A 16,454-nucleotide genomic window follows, 5' to 3' on the forward strand; every position below is an offset into this window, starting at 1 on the left:
GATGGGAACATGGAAGGCAAGCAGCAAATGTAGATTTCGTTTTCAAAAAACTTGGGTAAGAAAAAGTAGAGAAAAAATTTAGCGAGATGGGGAGCTTGAGGGAAGCCTGATTTACTTGAGGTGAGACACAATCAAGGGGTAGAGATGTTAGGGGCAAGAATCAAACAAGTTAAGGGAGCCGCGTCTTGAAGGTGATGAGGGAATTGCTAAGCCTGAGACACATGTGGTCACCTCAGCAGAGACCAGAGGGAGGAAAGATGGATGGCAAGTTTCAAGGGCAGGAATGTGAGGCCTGTACTACTGGAAGGGTGTGACTTGGTTCCTGAGGACAGTGCCAGCACTTTCCCTAATGAGTGCATCTCTGTAGTAGAAGAACTGTTTCGAGACTTTTCATGTCTGCTGGAGGACCTGGAGCACCATCAAGGGCCCTCAGCACGTGGTCGGTGCCCACAGGTACTCCTTGAACATAAGGCCACATCAAGGTACATTCTCTCTCCAGGGAATACTGCTTTTTGTGACATTTCCTTTAGGGATTTGATACCTGGAGCCTTAGGACAGGCGGATCAGGAATTAATGGCTCTGCACACTGGTCAGACCACTTAGGCTGTGTTTGAGAATCTCTTTTAGTGGTGGCTGCTCTGGATATCAGCAAACCACACACCCAGTGTGCAGTTGTTACCCTCGTCCCTTCTGAGAGAGGCTGGCTCTTCCGCCTTCCCTTGGATTTCTGACACTCTCCAGATGCCCATTTTTCACAGGCCTCCTTCACCCCAGTTTTGGCCCTGTTAAGAGAGTAAGTTTATATGTAGTTTGTTTTTCTCTTTCCTTCCCATCTGTGGTTTCATCTACCTGCCCAGAGCACATTTTTCCTTCATCTTGCACAATAGTATTTCAAACATGGGAGCTCTACCCCTCTGATGTCTCTTCACTACCAGGCTAAACCTTCCGATTTGTGCTTTTCCTCCTCTAAATCCTTAGTTTCTGGACATGAACACTTTTCTAGATATGCTTTAATTTCTGTGGGCTTATATTTAGTACATTTGAAAGGGAACATTGGATTAATTATCTCTAAGGAGGTCACATCACTACCTTTCCTTTCTTCATAAATAGAATCATAATCTGACTAGTGGGTGGAGTAGCACACATTTGTAATTCCAGCAATTTGGGAGGCTGAAGGCAAGAGGGTCACCAAGTTCAAGGTTGGCCTCCAAAATTTAATGAGCCCCTGCCTCAAAATAATAAAATAAAAAGGACTGGGGATGTAACTCAGTGGTAGAGTACATCTGGAGTCAATTCCTAGTAATCCCCCAATTCCTAGAGAAAACAATTATAATCTGATTTATAGTCTGTTTACTTACAGTAATTCACAGTGCTTATCATAAAGGCATTAAGAAGTTTATGCTTTTATTTAGAATGTAATGTGCTTTTCCTTCCCTAAGCCCCTGCTTTGTGACTCTGCATGTAAAAAAATAAGTGCTTATGTGCATGCATATATAATGTGCATAATTATATATAGTATTATATGTGCATAAGTATATGTACAACATGTATAAAATAGCATATGTAATTATGTGTATGATATGTAATGTACATAATTATATATATTTATGTATATTTTGTAATCACGTGTGTGTCTGTGAGAAAGAATAGTTTCCACGTCTCAATTTCCAAATTGATTATAGTACCAATTCAGAATATTTCAGAGAGTGGCAGAATCCTTTTAGGTTTCATTTCTTTTCTGGCTTTTTTTTTTGTGTGTGTGTGCGTGTTTGTGTGTATGTGTATAATATTAGGGATTCAATTCAGGAGTGTTCTACCTGTGAGCTCTTTGTAAAATTTTGGGACAGGGTCTTGCTGAGTTGCCAAGCTGACCTTGAACTTTTGGTCCTCCTACCAGATGCACCATTTCCTCTCTGAACCCTGATGTACAAAGCTGACCTTTTGAGACCTAAGTTGGAGCAAGGCTGAGGTTGTGGCCCTGGGTCTGACCCTGTCAATAGAGCACAGCTGTCACCCATGACCTCTCCGTGCATTGTCTACCATTAAGCTCTATCAAGGAGGTATCTATGGGTGAAGAGCCTGACAGTGTCTTTTATTACTTAGCAATATTGATTGTTTTTATGTTGATTTTTTCCAAAGCATAGGAGAACATCTTCTGTTTTTGGTGAAGTCCTTTGGCATATGTTTTGTCTTATTTTGTATATTGAGCTCATGACATTCCTTTGCCTGATTTGGCTTCTCCAATAGCCAAGTTTGTGAGGAGTTGGGCCACAGTCATTTGCTGTGGATTTTGTGTTAGGGTAGTGATGGTGTTGGTAAGTGAAGAGAGAAGAAAAGACATGGTGGAATGCACTAATTGTTGCAGTGCTAGATCCTCAGAACTGCTGTGGAGGGGTCCTAAATCCTTCCCAAGACTTGTTCCTTCCTAGTTGCAGTATTTCCTTTTTCTGCCCTGATTCCCTTCTTGGCACTAGAGTGGCCAGTTTTCCTTTGGCTACTTCTTACTCCTCTCCTGTCCCCACAGTCACCTTGCCCCCTGGCCTGGTAGAAGCCCACTAAAGGGAACTTTCAGTTTTCCATCCTCCATACTTTCCTTCCAGCTGTGAGCCATCTCCCCTCCTAGACACAGAGTCTTCTAGAATTGACTTGGCTTGCATCCAGGCTGGGTTCTTACTTGGAGGACCTTGAAGGATGCCACAAATTCTGAATCAGAAATAGTTCTGTTGAAACAAATGGTCAGACCATGTCAGTCTCTTCCAGAAAGAAAGTTGGTACCAATGGAGGAATCTTTAAGACGAGGAGCCCTTGAAGCCCTTCAGTCCATGTAGCTCTAGTCTTATTTTCTTCCCCACCCCGGTTTTTTTTTTTTTTTCCTTTTTCCCCCAAGAGAAAACTCATCTTTTTGGGAAATTTAAAGTTGTTCACTCTACAAAAGTCAGTGAATAGGGATGACTAGACAAAAGACCACAGAACTCTCTACTTACTGGAATTTCCAGCTTACCAAGTGTAGATGTCTCAGGTTTTCCTATACGTCTTCTCTCTCTCACTTTCCTTTTTGCCTTCTTTCTTGCTTCCGCCCTGCCTGGTCCCAGAGCATTCCTTTTATCTATCAGGGAATCACTGCTTCCAAGAAATTCTTTCCCATCAGTCATTGGAGATGTCATTTATGACTGGGTAACAATATTTTCTTCTCTAGGTCTTGTATTCCATCTGTGCTGAGCCCAGTGCTTCTCTGTTGTGCCGTGTCCAACCATCTGTCCTGAGTTTTTGCTGTCACTGCCTTTTGATTTCTAGTTAGTAGTTTGGAGCAGCTTATTTTGATGTCTTATTGTGAGGTCAGCGTTGTCTTCCCCTCTAGTACTCTAATCTCTCACCAAAGATGTTTCCTGATACTGTGGCATTTGATGGCAGCTGTTCTAGGACATAGCCATGACCTATGGTTTATGTGGCTATATTCTTCCAAATTTGCTTAAACATGTGCTTTGGGCTGGGTTTGTAGCTCAGTGGTGGGGTGCTTACCTAGCAGGTGAGAGGCACTGGGTTCGATTCTCAGCACTGCATACAAATAAATTTAAAGGTCCATCGAACACTGGAAAAAAAAAAAAACAATGTCTGTGTTCTAGGCTAGGTCCTGGTGATGTGAGGAGGCGAGGGTTGGCACAGACGCAAGTCACCTCTCTCAGGCAGCTTGCAGTCTCCTTCACAGAATTCAAAAACATACTTCCTGGGGATTGAACCCAGGAGCACTACACCATGAACCACTTCCCCAGCCCCCTTTTATTTTATTTTATTTTATTTTCAAACAGTGTCTGTAAGTTGCCGAGTATGGCCTCAAACTTGCCATCCTCCTGACTCAGCCTCCCCATTTTCTAGGATCAACACTGTGTGTGCCCCTGTACCTGATGAAGGAACATACCCTTAAATGATAAAGAAAAATCCTGCTCCGTTGACTTTTTTAATGCATAGGTGGGAGAAATCAACTACTGGTCAGTCTGTGCCATTATTTCACAAGACTTTAATTTTAAGCAGTATAGTTATGGAGTCTTTTTATTCCATCTTCAAAATGGTGCTAGGATTGGGGGTGCAACTCAGTGTTACAGTGTTTGTGTGCCATGCATAGGTCTCTGGGTTCCATTCCCAGCACTGGAAAAAAAAATTAGGGACTTAGGGGTGTGGCTGAGTGGTAGAGTACTTGCCTAGCATGCCCAAAGCCCCTGTTTGACTCCTGGCACTGGAAAACAAAGTGGTGCTACTGTTAGGGCAGTTGTGAGATGTGTGCATGTGTGTGCACGTGTGTACACACACACACACACACACACACACACACACATTTCTTTAAGCTAATTATAGAAAGAGTTCCAAATTAATTCAAGGTACTGCTTTTACAGATTTAAATGAGCCTTTCATTTGTTCTTTTCCACAGTAACAAACTATTCAGTGTTTTAAAGTTGTATACTTTTAAAAATGTTTTTCTTATTAGTACATTATAGTTTTACGTAATTGCAGGGTTCATTTTGATGTATTTAAAGTTGTACACTTTTATTTATGTGGTGCCCATATATAATAATTTAGCATTTTCTTACATTATATTAAGTAGCTTTTTAAAATTTTTAAAATTTTTTTTAAGTAACTTTTTTGAATGGTGTGAATGGCAATAGGTATTGTGCTTATAAGAAAAAAATTTGAGAGCTACCCCATAATAGCCTGAGAAGACATGCCTGTCACAAGAAAATTATTGTCTTAAATCCCATGGAAAAGCAAAAGCATTGACTAATTTATTGTAGGTTGAATTTCTAAGATGTTTTTAACGCTTAATATTATAAATAGTATGTTTCTCCCATTTCCTGCATTTTCTTCAGAACTGACATGTCTTGGAGTGCAATAATTTTTAAAAATATTTGTTTATTTATTTTTGTGTGGTGCTGAGGCTCTAACCCAGTGCTTCACACGTGCTGGGCGAGTGCTCTACTGATGAGCCACAATCCCAGCCCTGGAGTGCAAGAATATTGATGGTTGATTCAATTTATTTATTTTTTATTTTTATTTTTTTACCTTTTTAAAATTGTAAACAAATGTGATACATGTTGTTTCTCTGTTTGTACATGGAGTAAAGGCATACCATTTGTGTAATCATAAATTTACATGGGGTAATGTTGTTTGATCCATTCTGTTATTTTTTCCCTTACCCCCACCCCTCCCACCCCTCTTTTCCCTCTGTACAGTCCTTCCTTTCTCCATTCTTGCCCCCCTCCCTAACCCTAACCCTAAGACTAACCCCTCCCACCCCCCATTATGTGTCATCATCCGCTTATCAGCAAGATCATTCGTCCTTTGGTTTTTTGAGAGTGGCTTATCTCGCTTAGCATGATATTCTCCAATTTCGTCCATTTGCCTGCAAATGCCATAATTTTATCATTCTTTATGACTGAGTAATATTCCATTGTATATATATACCACAGTTTCTTTATCCATTCATCAATTGAAGGACATCTAGGTTGATTCCACAATCTGGCTATGGTGAATTGAGCAGCAGTGAACATTGATGTGGCTGTATCTCTGTAGTATGCTGATTTTAAGTCCTTTGGGTATAGGCCAAGGACTGGGATAGCTGGGTCAAATGGTGGACGCATTCCAAGTTTTCTAAGGAATCTCCATCCTGCTTTCCAGAGTGGCTGCACTAATTTGCAACCCCACCAGCAATGTATGAATGTACCTTTTTCCCCACATCTTCTCCAACACCTATTGTTGCTTGTGTTCTTGATAATCTCCATTCTAATTGGGGTGAGATGGAATCTTAGGGTAGTTTTGATTTGGATTTCTCTTATTACTAGAGATGTTGAACATTTTTCCATATGTCTGTTGATTGCTTGTACATCTTCTTCTGTGAAGTGTCTGTTCATTTCCTTAGCCCATTTATTGATTGGATTATTTGTATTCTTGGTGTAGTTTTATGAGTTCTTTATAGATTCTGGAAATTAGCGCTCTATCTGAAGTATGGTTGGCAAAGATATTTTCCCACTCTGTAGGCTCTTTCTTTGCATTGCTGATAGTTTCCTTTGCTGAGAGAAAGCTTTTTAATTTGAATCTATCCTAGTTGTTGATTCTTGCTTTTATTTCTTGTGCTATGGGAGTCCTGTTAAGGAAGTCTAATCCTAAGCCAACAAGTTGAAGATTTGGACCTACTTTTTCTTCTATAAGATGCAGGGTCTCTGGTCTGATTCCGAGTTCCTTGATCCATTTTGAGTTGAGTTTTGTGCAGGGTGAGAGATAGGGGTTTAATTTCATTCTGTTGCATATGGATTTCCAGTTTTCCCAGCACCATTTGTTGAAGAGGTTATCTTTTCTCCATTGCATATTTTTGGCCCCTTTGTCTAGTATGAGAAAATTGTATTTATTTGGGTTTGTGTCCATATCCTCTATTCCGTACCATTGATCTACCTGTCTATTTTGGTGCCAATACCATGCCGTTTTTGTTACTATTGCTTTGTAATAGAGTTGAAGATCTGGTATTGTGATACCCCCTGCTTTGCTCTTTCTTCTGAGGATTGCTTTAGCTATTCTGGGTTTTTTTTTATTCTTCCACATGAATTTCATAATTGCTTGCTCTATTTCTTTAAGGTACATCATTGGGATTTTAATTGGAATTGCATTGAATCTGTATAGCACTTTAGATAGTATGGCCATTTTGACAATATTAACTCTGCCTATTGAAGAACATGGGAGATCTTTCCATCTTCTAAGGCTTTTTTAAATTTCTTTCTTTAGTGTTCTATAGTTCTCATTGTAGAGGTCTTTCACCTCTTTTGTGAGCTCTTCTTTAAAGGTTTTGTAGAATTCGGCTGAGAACCCATCTGGTCCCGGACTTTTCTTTGTTTGTAGGCTTTTGATGACCTCTTCTATTTCATTGCTTGAAATTGATTTATTTAAGTTATTAATGGCCTCCTGGTACAGTTTAGGTAATTCATATGTGTCTAGAAACTTGTTGAGGTCTTCGAGGTTTTCTGTTTTGTTGGAGTATAGATTTTCAAAATTGCTTCTAATTATGTTTTGTATTTCATTCGTGTCTGTTGTGATGTTTCCTTGTGCATTCTGAATTTTAGTAATTTGAGTTTTCTCCCTCTTTCTCTTTGTTAGTGTGGCTAAGGGTTTATCAATTTTGTTTATTTTTTTCAAAGAACCAACTATTTATTTTGTTAATTTTTCCAATTGTTTCTTTTGTTTCAATTAGGTTGATTTCGGCTCTGATTTTAACTATTTCCCGTCTTCTACTACTTTTGGTTTTGGTCTGCTTTTCTTTTTCTAGGGCTTTGAGCTGTAGTGTTAAGTCATTCATTTGTTGATTTCTACTTCTTTTGTTGCATGTGCCCCATGAAATAAATCTTCCTCTAAGTACTGCTTTCATAGTGTCCCAGAGATTTTGATATGATGTGTCCTTGTTCTCGTTTACTTCTAAGAATTTTTTTATTTCCCCCTTGATGTCTTTTGCTATCCATTCATCATATAATAGCGTATTATTTAATCTCCAGGTATTGGAGAAGTTTCTGTTTATTATTCTGTCATTTATTTCTAATTTCAATCCATTATGATGTGATAGAATACAAGGTAGTACTTCTATCTTCTTATATTTGCTAGCAGTAACTTTGTGGCATAATATATGGTCTATTTTAGAGAAGGATCCATGTGCTGCTGAGAAGAAAGTGTATTCGTTCTTTGTTGGATGGTATATTCTATATATGTCAGTTAAGTCTAAATTGTTGATTGTGTTATTGAGATCTATGGTTTCTTTATTCAATTTTTGTTTGGAGGATCTATCCATTGGTGAGAGAGGTGTGTTAAAATCGCCTAGTATTATTGTGTTGTGGTCTATTTGATTTCTGGAATTAAGAAGGATTTGTTTGACGTACATGGATGAGCCAATGTTCAGGGCATAGATATTTATGATTGTTATGTCTTGCTGATTTATGCTTCCCTTAAGCAGTATGTAACGTCCTTCTTTATCCCTTCGGACTAGTTTTGGCTTGATGTTCACATTATCTGAAATGAGGATATACTCCAGCTTTTTTGCTGTGTCCATGTGCATGGTATATTTTTTCCCATCCTTTCACCTTTAGTCTGTGGGTATCTCTTTCTATGAGATGAGTCTCTTGTAGGCAGCATATTGTTGGATTTTTCTCTTTAATCCAATCTGCCAGTCTGTGTCTTTTGATTGATGAGTTCAGGCCATTAACATTCAGGGTTATTATTGTGATATTATTTGTATTCCCAGTCACTTGACTCATTTTTGTTTTTTGACATGATTTGGTTTCTCCTTTATTTGGCTATTCCTTTAGGCTAGTTCCTCCCGTTGCAGATTTGCATCGTTGTTTTTCATCTCTTCCTCATGGAATATTTTGCTGAGAATGTTCTGTAATGCCGGCTTTCTTTTTGTAAATTCCTTTAGCTTTTGTTTATCATGGAAAGATCTTATTTCGTTGTCAAATCTGAAAGTAAGTTTTGCTGGGGGTATAAGATTCTTGGTTGGCATCTGTTTTCTTTCAGGGCTTGGTAAATGTTGTTCCAGATCCTTCTAGCTTTTAGGGTCTGGATTGAAAAATCTGCTGATATTCTTATTGGTTTCCCCCTGAATGTAATTTGATTCTTTTCTCTCGCGGCCTTTAAATTTCTGTCTTTATTTTGTATGTTAGGTATTTTCATAATAATGTGCCTTGGTTTGGGTCTGTTGTAATTTTGTGTATTTGGAGTCCTATAAGCCTCTTGTACCTGGTTTTCCATTTCATTCTTCAGATTTGGGAAATTTTCTGAAATTATTTCATTGAATAGATTGTTCATTCCTTTGGTTTGTTTCTCTAAGCCTTCCTCAATCCCAATAATTCTTAAATTTGGCCTTTTCATGATATCACATAATTCTTGTAGATTCTGTTCATGATTTCTTACCATCTTCTCTGTTTGGTCAACTTTGTTTTCAAGATTAAATATTTTTTCTTCAATGTCTGAGGTTCTGTCTTCCAGGTGTTCTATCCCATTGGTTATGCTTTCTAGAGTTTTTAACTTGGTTTACTGTTTCCTTCATTTCAAGGATTCGTTTTTTTTTCAATATCTCTTATTTTTTGAAATGATCTTTTGCTTCCCATATTTGGTCTTTTAACTGTTGATTGGTGTGATCATTCAATGCCTGCATTTGCTCTTTCATCTCCTCCTTCAATGCCTGCATTTGCTCTTTCATCTCCTCATTTGCTTCCTGATTGTTTTAATTATGTACATTGTGAACTCCCTTTCTGACATTTCTTCTGCTGTGCTGTCATTGGGTGTTATTGATATAGTATCTAGGTTTGTTTGGGATATTTTCTTTCCTTGTTTCTCATATTGGTCAGATATCAGCGGGACTCTGAGATATTGTAGATTTCCTCTATTGGCTTATAGTGTCCCTTTAGATTTCCAGTATATCACCTCCCAGCCTTCAGTAGCCTGAAGTCTTGGAGGAACTTGATAATGCAGTGCTTCCGAAGAGAGCTTCCCCTAGTCCTGTACTGGGTCCAGGGCTGGGGGCTGGTGCTGCATGGAAATCCTCTCACTGGGTGGTCCTGCTCCTAGAAGCTGGCTATACACAGGGCCTGCCCCTGCCTGAGGGAGTGGGGGCTGCTCACAGAAAGCCTTTCCCTGTCCTGCCTTGGTCCCAGAAGCCGCCTGTGGGCCGGGGACTCGCTGCTGGGTTCAGGGCTTGGGATTGGCTCTATGGGGAAAAGCTCTCACTGAGTGACCTGCTCCTAGAAGCTGGCTGTGGACCCCGTCTGCCACCGGAGGGAGCAGGGCTGCTTGGGGAAGACTCTCACTGCCCTTCTCTGCTCCGAGAAGCCGCCCACTGTCCGGACCTGCCACCGGGCTGAGCTTCACCTGGTGGGAGACACTCACCCCACGGCTCTATGTTGGTCCGAGTCTCTCAGTGCCTCTCCTTCTTGAATCTAAGTTCTGGAGCGTTGGCAGATGCAGTCACCCTCTAGTCCGCCATCTTGGATCCCCCTATATGGTTGATTCAATTTAACAGCTGTAACTTTCACATTCTAAAAAATGTAAAAAATGTTATGTAATTTTGAATTTATAATGTAAATTACCTTCCAAATTTAAGCCAAAACTTATCTATTATTATACTTAGGATTCTGGAACCTTCAAAAGAAGGTACATCATGTATAACCACAAGAATGTAATCTGAATTAGAATAAATTATACTCCATGTATAGTATGTCAGAATACATTGTACTTTCATATATATCTAAAAGAAAATAAGTTAAAGTCTTAGAACCTGATATCTTTTAACCCCCATTATCTGCTTTGTGCTGACTCATGGCAAATGACTGGATGCGTGTATTGAGGGGGGGGGTTAGTAATACTTCACAGTGTATGTTATCTCATACAAAGGTTACTCTCACATTCTGCCCAAAACTGACAGGTTCTGTGCACCTAACTTGTGATTCCTTATTGATCACCTTTTTTACCACTGGGATTTCTAATTCCATGGGACAAAAGGTCATCAAAGTAATTTGGATGTCTATTTTTTGACAACTTAAAATGTGTAATATGTTTATTTCTAAATTTTAAAAGTTGAAGACAGCCTAGATGAAATAACATTGTAGTTTTTCAAGTAGAATGTGCTCATGCTGAATGTGGCTCAGTTTTTATATTTGAATTACAGAAATTCTAGGTTGACTGCCTGTTTTGATGACTTGTGATTGGTTGAGGTAAATTAGATTAACCTTAGTTGGTAAGATCCCCTTTTCTCTTTCTGGGTGTGACTTTAAACAGTGCAGGATGAAGACTATGCTTTTCTTATATGGAATATTTCCAAATATCTCATTATAAGAGATACCAGGGCTGGAGTATAGCTCATTGGCAGAGTAATTACCTAGCATGTTTGAGGCCCTGGGTTCCATCCTCAGTACTGCAAAAAATGTCCCCAAATAAACCCTCATACCATATATAAATAACTACTTTCAAATCCTTTTCACTGTCAGAAATAGGCATGATTCATATGGTGTGATGTGTGTTCACCTTTAGGAAAAAGACTTTATTAAACTTTACCTGCCCATGTGCCTATTCATTTTGATTAGTTCATTCTTGCTATTATGTTCTAATAAAAGAAACTTGGTTTTATCCAGTCCAGGAATCTTCAGTCTCATCCTTGATTCTTTCATTTGTGAAGATTTTAATGGAATACTACTTTTGAATGAGTTGTACTTATCTTTGTTTCAGAATTCAGGACTGCCTACAGGGGAGCTCTGAAGGTAGAGTGCCAGGGTTTGGGCAGGAGGCGAATGGAGAGGCCTTAGAGACTGGGTGACCCTAAATCCCTAATGACTCAATTTGAGAGTAAAATAAAATCTCCACTGATTTATAATTACTAGGAAAATGAAGTTTAAGATCTATCTTTTGAAAAATAACCAGTGATTCCTTCTGGCTCTGCTAATGAGTTAGAGATTTAACTACCTCCCCCCACCTTAGAATTAAGTATTCAATAAGTTTATAATAAGGTTTCCTTATGAATATTCATTTATTAATTTTACAAATATGTGGTACTCGTTTCATGTACGAAGTCTAAAATGACACATTTCCTTCCTTCAAGTTTATCGTCTCCTGGGAGAGATTAATAAGTCAACAACTACAACAAAATCTGTTATGTGGAGGATTACTGCTAGACAGACAGATACATATGTGCTGTGAGGCAGAAAAGAGTGTTTCCTGACTCAGAAACATCAAAGGTTTTCTCATGGTAGTTGTGGGAATGAGCAGCAGTTAACTGGGCAAAAAGGGTGAGAGGACTTTCCTTGGCCGAGAAAGCTGTATTTGCATGGACATGAGGTAGGTAGTTGATGGCAAAACATGAGCCCTGTCAGATATTCAGGAATGAAGGTAAAAGAATTTAGAGTTTTCTGAGAGTATTAAGCAGAAAAGTGACCTTATAACACTTAGGGTATTTTTTTTTTTTTTTTGTACCAGGGATCAAACCCAGGGACATTTAATCTTGGAGACACATCCTGGCTCTTTTCATATATATATATATATATATATATATATATATATATATATTTGAGACAGGACCTCCTTAAGTTGCTGAGTGTGACTTTGAACTTGGAATCCTCCTGCCTTAGCCTCCCAAGCTGCTGGGATTACAAGCCACCACATGATTACACCATGTCCAGCTAAGACTTAAAATATTTTGACAGCAGCCTGGATTGCTGATCAGAGGCACATATACAGATTGTCAGTAGAGAATTGTATTTGTATTGTATTTATATGTTTTAGGGATCTAGGTGAGAAATGGTGAAGATCTGAACTTCTGGCATTGGAGGAGATAGGTGGACAAATCCCAGAAAGACATGGCATTAGAAGCAGTAAGGCCTGGCAACTGTCTGGATATGAGGAATAAAGAAGGAGGAAGACTAAAGGAAGGCTCCCACTTTTCTGGGGGTGGGAGGTAGTCAGGTTCATAGCCTTCATTCAGATAGTAAATGCATGAGATGGTAACAGATTTGCATTCCTTGAATGTAAGATGCCCGAGCCACCCAAGTTGTAAAGTCCTGTACATCAGGTGCGTGTATGGGCTGGATCTCCTGAGAGACACTGGAATTGAGGTACCTTTGGATGTACTTGACAGTTAATGCTGATTATATTTAAAGGTAGATGGAACCAAAAAATGTCCCATGTACCAAAGAAGAGATCAGGGCCAGTGATGGAACTCTGAACTCACTGACTGGTGGTGATGATGGGAAGATAGGGATCCTTGATGAAGACTGAGAATACTCAGAGAGGTGGAAGGAAGGCAGGAAGAGAGGCCTTAAAAACTTGAGAGAAGGCAGTTTTGAAGAGTGTGTATAACCAGTAACATCAAATGCAGAGAGTCCAAATAACATAAGCCCTGAAAAGAGGCTGTTGAATTGTCATAGTAGGTCATTGGCAACACTGGGAAGTAGCTCCTTTGAGGAGGTGGAGTAGGCCCTAGCGTTCACTGGGTTAAGATGAGAAAGTGAATGCAAGAGGCATGTAGTGTTTCAATCTCGGTGCATTCCTGGGAAAGTGACAAGGCCAGGAAAGGGGGCTGTGACTGGATGGGGTTGGCAAGAGAGGGGATGCTTTTTATTTCAGTGGGAGAAATTTGGGCATGTTTATGTGCCCCAGTGACTGAGCCTCGAAGCTTTGACCTCATCAAGAATACTTCCTCTTCCCTGGACATAGGATGAAGCAGAAAAGATGGAAGCTGTGTAGTTATGACTGCATGTGTGCAAGAAGGAGAGGAGGTAGGGATTGGAAGGAGTATTACTTGGTCATTCTGTATGTCTGGATAAAGAATGATGGCCTGTTTAAACCCTAAACTGGGCATGTGATTTATGTGATAAAAAGACTGTGTAGACAATGGAAAAACTTATAAATCTTTAAACCCCAATGGATGAAAAATTATTATTTAATATTCACTTTTATTTAAAGAATTTTGGTCAAATAAAATTTGGAAACTCCATTTATCACTTTTTTAGTCAATCAGAGGGTTTGTTCAATTTATATCCCTATCATTGGCATTTTGGAGCTTGAGAACAAGAGAACAGTTACAACATGAATTTTTAGTGCCAATTTTGACCATAGTGAAGTGGCTATGAAGGCTGAAGGTCAAGAGTTTGATTGATTGGGTGATTAAAATTCCTTTTAAAACAAATTAGAGGTGGCAGATTTGCCACAGGTGAGAGGTACTACAAGGAAATGAATCTCATTAGCATATAAACTTCTTGAATCATCAAAAAAAAGTTTAAATGGTACACATACACATGTGCGTGCATGCAAAAGAATGACTTGCTAAGGATAGTTTATCACCTAGAATCTAGACTGCTTTTTCTGTATATTTATAAATAGAATGCTCAGGCAATAGATTAGGTATGTTTTTTTATTTTTAGAGACTGTTAAGACCGTAAGTACTTCAGTTTAGTCACTTCTTATACTTGGGGTCTTCTAGGTGATTAGATATGTGATTAGGCATTTGAATTTGGGATCCCTGACTTAGGAGGAGGTGGAAGGGGCAAGAAGGAAGCCAGGACAAGTGTGTAGGAGAAGGGGAGTAAGGGACAAATAATTTTTGAAAAAAATCAAAAGTAGTAAAATAGTCTTGCTTGTGATAAAAAGTGAAACAGTATTAATGAATAGCTGGGGACTTTTTTCTTCTCCTCTCACATCAATATGATAGCCTTAGCCTATGAAATTTTTGGTTTTTTGAGTTAAGATTAATAGCAAACATTTAGGAAATAGTGAACCCAGTTGTTTTTCATGTGATCATCTCAGCTTTATGTAGTGTGAAGAGTCAGCCAAGAAATTAGGTGGATTCTTTATGTGATCGCAGTGGATGTTTTTTTGCAGTGAAGGAGAATTTCTGCTACAAAGATGCCCAGGCCTGGAAATGTCTCTTTGCAGGAGACATACAGCTCCAAGGAGGTGAATCAAAAATGGTGAACATTTTTTCCATGAAGACACTGCAGTGTGGACTCTAGTGAACCACAGAGGCAGGAAAGCAAGACAGGAGTTGATATTTGTGAAAGACTTACATGCGCTAGGCATATGCTACACACTTCATGTGTGGTTAATCCTTATGACTCTAGGAGTTAGGTTCTATTCTTTCTTATTTTTTATGAATTTAAATTTTTGAGTTTTGTCCAGGCCTGTAATCCCAGCAACTCTGGAAGACTGAGGCAGGAGGATTGCAAGTTCAAGGCTACCCTTAGCAACTTAGCAAGACCCTGTCTCAAAATATAAAGGAATGGAGAAGTACTCAGTGGTTAAGCACCTCTGGGTTCAATCTCCATTACCTACATAAATAGGTAAATAATACATTTTTATGTCCTTATTATGGTAAAATGTACATGACATAAAAATCAGTATTCTAACCATTTGTAAGTATGTGGTTTATTGGTGTTACATGCATCACATTGTGGTGATGGTGCGACCATCACCACCATCCACCTCCAGAATGGATCTTTCCAAACTGAAACTCTGCACCCATTAAACCCGAACTCCCTGTTCCTCTCTCCCTCCCTCCAGCCCTGGCAACTACCATTCTGCTTTCTATCTTTATGAATTTAACAACTCTTAAGTACTTTATATGAGAGGAATCGTACCTATTTGTCTTTCTGTGACTGGTGTATTTCACTTGGCATGACATCCTGGAGCTTCCTCCATGTTGTTGCCTGCGTTGTTTTCTTCAACTGAAGACTGTTCCACTGTACCTCGAGACTAGTTTTATGTATTTATGTCTCAGTGGACTCCAGTTGCTTCCACCTTTTGCCTGTTGTGGATAATGCTGCAGTGAACAGGGTGTGCTGTTAACTAGTCCCTGCTTTCAATCTTTGTGAGTTTATAGCCAGATGTGGAACTGCTGGATCACATGGTAATTTTATATTTACTGTTTTTTTTTTTTTTTTTTTTTTTTTTTTTTTTTTAGGGACCTGCGTACTGATTCCTACAGCTGCTTCATCATTTGCTTTCTCACCAGCAGTGCACAGGGTTTCAGTTTCTCTACACAGGAGGCAGGTAATGTTCATCTTTTAATGTTAGAGAGGCAGAAGGGAGGCACAGAGGGAAGTGAAGTGAGTTTCACATAGGTTAGGGGAGGTCACATGTGCAGAAGTAGAACTCATCAGGTTGACTCTGGAAACTTAATTCCTGTGACATACAGATAAGGTGAAACACAAAGAGGGCAAGGGACTTGGTTAAGGGCCTCCTGTCTGATAGTGTAAGAGCCTGGATTCAAAGTTGGGAAGTGTTTTTAGAATTTTTATTTTAATATTTTTTTAGTTGTATGCAGATACAATATCTTTCTTTAATTTTTTGTGGTGTTGAGACTTGAACCCAGTGCCTCACACATGCTAGGCAAGTGCTCTACCATTGAGCTATAGCCCCAGCCCCCTATTTTTAGAATCAACCAAAAAATCATGCTTTTTTTAAAAATTAAATGAAAGTCCTCTTAAAAAATATTAATTTTTAAATGTCTCTCTCTGTATGACTTTTCTTTGCCTTTCCAAATTTATGCTTTAAAATTTTCTTGTTATATATAACATTATCTTTAAAAATGTCTGCAACATGTTTGATATACTTTTTATCTTTCTGGGGTGATATTTTCTTGGCTTAAAATATTAGAGTAAATATGCATTGATTCCAGTGGAGTTTGAAAATACAGCTCTGTTCTATCCATCTCTCTGAGAAATCTGCTTTTAAATAAAACCAAGCAAAACTATCTCAAGCTGGACTTAAGTTTGGGAAGCCTGATGGTAGCAGTGGTAAACGTGGAGTTCTTTTTATTTAGGTTAAAGTGAATTTTCCAACTTTTATCACTAGAGGAGCAACACTCCTTAACTTACCCATTTCTCTGCTTATGTTTTAAGAAATTGTTCTCCCTCAAAGAGGAGCAGGGGTCTATTCTGAAAGGAGCA

At 38.9% G+C, this 16,454-nt stretch overlaps 1 protein-coding gene across 4 annotated transcripts in view; it reads left to right on the plus strand.

The window, feature by feature from the left end:
• Fars2 (phenylalanyl-tRNA synthetase 2, mitochondrial) overlaps window positions 1–16,454 on the plus strand; it is a 499,052-nt gene that overhangs the window by 26,600 nt on the left and 455,998 nt on the right. For 2 of the 4 annotated variants that reach the window (XM_047558209.1, XM_047558208.1), the window contains exon 2: window positions 15,467–15,555. The exons of the other annotated variants lie outside the window; for them this stretch is intronic. The gene's annotated coding sequence lies outside the window, so the exon portion shown is untranslated. The remainder of the gene's footprint in view (window positions 1–15,466; window positions 15,556–16,454) is intronic. 4 annotated transcript variants of the gene reach the window in all.

This window comes from Sciurus carolinensis, chromosome 7 (assembly GCF_902686445.1).
Source record: "Sciurus carolinensis chromosome 7, mSciCar1.2, whole genome shotgun sequence".
Lineage (NCBI taxonomy): Eukaryota > Metazoa > Chordata > Mammalia > Rodentia > Sciuridae > Sciurus > Sciurus carolinensis.